General features: G+C 53.8%; 1 non-coding gene across 1 annotated transcript; it reads right to left on the reverse strand.

Annotated features, from left to right (window-relative positions):
* Positions 1 to 1,219: 1,219 nt before the first annotated feature.
* Positions 1,220 to 1,325, reverse strand: LOC147079267 (U6 spliceosomal RNA). Its single transcript, XR_015071685.1, has one exon. It is a non-coding gene; the product is annotated as a U6 spliceosomal RNA (small nuclear RNA).
* Between the last annotated feature and the right edge of the window lie 3,611 nt (positions 1,326 to 4,936).

Raw genomic sequence — 4,936 nt, forward strand, 5'->3', positions numbered from 1 at the left:
GCCGGGCACTCAGGATCGTTGACTGAGTGCGTGTTTGGCTTTCTGAATTTTGTGCACGCTGGACATTTGGCTGGTTCATTTGCGTTAGGGCAGTCAGCTCTATCATGCCCTTCCGTCGCGCAGTGGCTACAAGTGGCAAGCTTGGAAGCACATTTACTTGCCATGTGGCCATATGTGTGGCATTTGTTGCACTTAATCGAGCCACAGAAGTCCCTGATCGGGTAGGATTCCCATTCCATGTATAGGCGTCCCTCTTTCATAAGTGATTCGCGCACTTTTGGTGGGACCGTGACTACCATGTGGCATCTCAACGTTCTTGGACCTGCCTTGTGGCTCATTTTTATCGTGTTTTTGTCTTCTTCAGACAATTCCACGTTTTTAGTATTGGCAAGAATTGCTTCCTTCAGTTCAATCTCAGTGGTGTCAGCTGTGACATTGAAAACGATTACTCTGGGCAATCTCTTGCCGGCAACATGTGCCTTTAACCCAGTTTATTTTAGGCCCGGAGCTGTCAATAGTAACTTTGCCTCGTTCTCAGTTCTGGGGTGGACGATTACACCGCCCCCTCTTATTTTCCTGAGGCCCGTGATTTGTATTTTTAGTTGATCCGGAATTATAGCCTTTTTTACGGCGTCTTTAGTTTTGTCAGAATCTTGGCCCTCTGTGGTTGGAAAAAATAAGACCCCTGGCCTGGCGGCTGATGCGGGAATAGCTGGCCATGACGTTCCGGTGTTTGTCACTTGAGCGTTGCACATCGGTTTTGGATGTGCACCTCTACGTGCAACAACGCTCCATGGTTCTTGGTTGGTGTTAAGTCTAGTCTGGGCTGGTCTTGTCTCAATCGGCTGGACGGTTGGCGTGGTTCTATCTTTGATAATAGCCTTGCAGGCCTCCAGCTCAATGGCCATTGCCCAAGATTCGGAAGCTATTTTGTCAAGTTCCGCACTTACAGCATTGAATAATGCGTGACTTGTCCGTTTGTCGTTTTTTATAATATCCAGTGCCCTTTTTGATATCTCAACGATATTTTTTGCACAAGCATGTGAGGGTGTTATTGTTGTTGGTATTATTATATCATTTGTGCTCTCTTTGTCGGCTTCTAGGTTATCGTCCTCAGTGTGGAACTGGTTGTCCTTGTTTTTTTCCACAGTCTTTACTTTCAGTTTATCCTTCTCTTTGTCTTTTTCTTTGTCTTTGTTCTTATTCTTTTCTTTATCTTAAAAATGTGGAACGCTTCACGATTTTGCGTGTCATCCTTGCGCAGGGGCCATGCTAAACTTCTCTGTATCGTTCCAATTTTAGTATATGTACTGCCGAAGCAGTGACAAGGGACATGTTTTAAACTCCGCTCCTCCCACCTCGACATGGATATGCTGCTGCGATGATGCGCAACTGCTTACCATGCTACTACGGTGTGCCATTCAAAATGATTTTAAGTCCTCATTTGTCCCGAGCGGAGCCGCACGGGACTGGTGATACAGCCTGGCACCGAAGTGCTTGCAAACATGAATTGAAATGGTTCTTGGCAACTATCAATGAAGTTAAGAAGAGTCGTGAGAAGAAGCGGGGTTGTCCCGCTCTCCGTACGCTCTGGCAAATCTACTAAAGGCCTCAAAATTAGCCTCGGCCGCCACCAAGTCTGCGTGTCCCACTGGGCCCGAATGGGGGCGGACCCGGGCAAACAGCTCCGCTCGCTCGGTCTCCAAGAGTGGACAATCCCACAGCACATGCTCGACGTCCTGCTGGTCATGCCCACACCTGCACCCCGAGCCATGTCCCGCCAAGCCAAACTCATGCAACTTGGACGCAAAATTTCCGTGACAAGCCATGAATTGACTGGTCCAATGATCCGGTAGTAATCTCCTGGTCATAAATCTTTCTTTAACGTTAGGAAAAAATTTGTATGTCTGGCGGCCCTTGGTCGAGCCCGCCCATCTCGCCTGCCACGCCGTGTAAACGGCTTCAAAGACTAAGTTTGTTACAGTAATTCTGTAACTCACGCCCTCGGTTCTCAGTGGCGGTGTCAGAGGGACACCATTGAGTGTAGTGCTGATTCCCCTCATAAGGAGAAAAACCGACCCTCTCAGTTGGAGGTGCAAGTCGAGCGGCAGGACCCCCGCAAGGACCGCCAGAGCGTCAGTACTTACCGTTCGGTACGCCTTAGTAAGTCCGATCAGCGCCGTCCTCTGGCCGCTAAGCAGTGCTCTCCGAACGCAAGGCCGCACCGCTTGGGTGTGCCAAATGCTGGAGGCATAGCCCGCAATGCCCATGAAGACAGCACCATATGCAATCCTCAGCGCCCGCGGTTTGAGGCCCCAGTCGCATCCAGCCATGCGAGTCATCTTTTGGAAGGCTGCACGTGCCTTAGCGACCGCCTCAGTGGCGTGCGTCACAAAGCTCAGTTTGTTGTCCAGTATAATCCCGAGATAGGTCACCCTGAGGGAAAACCTGTTCGGGGTGTTATTAAAGCGGAAAGAAGGCGGTCGCCTGGTGATGTTGATCCTTGAACTGCCCTTGAGGAGGACAGCTTCAGTTTTTGCGGGCGCAAAGGTTAATCTGTTCAAGGTGCCCCACTCGGAGATCTTAGCCAGAGCACCCGACGCCACACGCTCAAGTCCCGCACGACACGACGACTCCACTAGGAGTAGTAGGTCGTCGGCGTACGCGACAAGCGTACAGCACCGGGGCAATGGCAGGTCAAGTATGTCGTCGAAAAGAATATTCCATAATAATGGGCCCAAAACGGAACCCTGGGGGCATCCCATGGTGGCCCTCCTGTTAACCAGGCTGGGGCCGGAATCATATATTACGTGTCTGTTGCCAAAATACGAATGTATCATAGCAAATAGGTCCCCGGGAATCCGCCTAAGCCGAAGCTTATGCAGATTAAGGGGCCACCATGCGGTGTCAAACGCACCAGCTATGTCAAGGAAGATGCCCGCCACAAGGCTCTCTTCCGTACTTTTAACAGTATCTAGGACCAATCTGACCGCGTCCTCGGTGGACCTCCCAGGCCTGAAGCCAAACTGTCTCGCAGAGAGAGGGGAAGAATCCCTCAAGTGAGCCTCCAATCTAGCGGAGATAAGGCGCTCTAGTATTTTCCCCAGTACCGGGAGGAGTGTAATTGGCCTATAGGCCTTCGGATCGTGAGGGGGTCGCAAGCCCGCCTTCGGTATGATCTTGAGGAGACCAATCTTCCAGCAATCCGGGAATATGCCCTCTCTCATGCAGCCAACGTACAAGCCAGTGAGCTCGTGGGAGGCCCAGAGCCATGCTCTTTTGGCAATTTCATTACTGATACAGGCGCTTTACCGCCTCGGAGTCGGTCAAACCAGTCCCCGACTTCTGCCCTGGTAGGCGTCTGCGAGCTCGGGGTCTCCAGAGGCAATAGGGCCTCGGCGCGGAGTCGGGTCGTCCTCTCGTCCCCCCCGTCCAGCGAGTCCTGCGGCACCAAGGCGTCCAGCAGTATCGTCGTGGACTCCGCAAAGCTTGCAGCAAATCCACCCCCCGGGCGCCGCATAGCCGCGGTGACTCCGACGGGGCGTGAGCCCCGCTTCATCACCCGGAAAGGCGGCCCCCACGGGTCGTGTCCCCCCATGTCTGTGACAAAACTCCTCCAGTGGTCCCATTTGGTTTTGTTAACCTGCTTTTTAAAGCGGGTTCTGGCAGTTCTGTGGGCGTCCCGCAGGAGCAAGAGCCGGTCAGCATCAAGTGGATGAGGACGGGGTTTCCTCGCCTTCTGCAATGCTCTGAGGGCGCGCTTCATGAGACGCTTCAGCTCGGAGAGCCTTGGCGTCCACCACGGGTCCAAGTTGGGTGGTCTCAGGGTGGTCCGTCCCAGTGCGGCCTCCGCAGAGTCAGTGATGCACTTGGTAATGGCAGCGGCCTTGCAGTTTGCGTCAAGTCCAGAGTAGTTCGGGCCGAGATGGTCAAGCCTTCTGCACAACTCAGCGTCAAACCCATCCCATTTCCCTCCGCTCGATCGAAAGCGCCTGGGAAGCAGGGCGCTCTCGGGTTGGCTCACAGGGGAGGCACCTCTCCCAGTCTGTAACGAAAATGTGATCAGTCGGTGATCGCCGACAGACGCGTCGGTGTGGACCTTCCAGTCCACGGCGAGCCTGTCAACGCCACTCGATGTCAAAGTGACATCTATATGAGCCTGGCCATTGTTGGTCCAGAAAGTGGCCGGCCCGTTAGGGTCGTTCTGTACCGTTAGATCGTAAGTCGCTAGGAGCTCCTCCAGTGGCTCGGGGCTGTCCCTCCCGGCTCTCGGACCCGAGGGGGCCCAGAGCCAGGATTGGACATTTGCGTCTGCCCCTATTATGATTTGCTTGCCGCGGCAAGCAATTAGAATCCTTTCCAGCTGCGCCGAACATAACAGAGTGGAGGAGCTGAATTTAAAATAGGCTGAAATTATTATATAGGAGTGTCCTCTGTTATCGACAATCTCCGCCACCGCGAAGAGGTCGCTGGACAGGTGGGAGAGATGCAACACAGCCAGCGCGGGGTTTAGTGCGTACAAGCACGCATGGGCCCCAGAACCGGCCTGCACAATTCGCCCTCCGCTCAGGCCACGATTGGGGCCGTAGTTATACGGCTCCTGGATGAGCAGCACGTCAAGGTTCAATTCCTTGGCTGTTCGCAGGAGGTCCGCCGTAGTGGCCCTGCCCTACCCACGTTCAGTTGGCCAAACAGGATCATTGGGGCGAGTAGTCGGTTCGACTTCTCTCCAGAGCAACGGCGTGCAGTCGCGCCGGACACTCAGGGTCACTAGCCGCGTGTTGGCTTGGCTTTTTGAATCGTGTGCAGGCCGGACCGCCTCAAGACCAGGACAATCCGCCCTGTCGTGACCCTCCACAGCACAATGCCCACATGTGGCAGCCTTGGCCGAACAATGTTTCGCCATATGGCCGTAGAGGTGGCATTTTGCGCACTT

This window comes from Rhyacophila brunnea, unplaced genomic scaffold, assembly GCF_057557595.1.
Source record: "Rhyacophila brunnea isolate RB1 unplaced genomic scaffold, BYU_Rbru_1.0 scaffold_10, whole genome shotgun sequence".
In the NCBI taxonomy this organism is placed as follows: domain Eukaryota; kingdom Metazoa; phylum Arthropoda; class Insecta; order Trichoptera; family Rhyacophilidae; genus Rhyacophila; species Rhyacophila brunnea.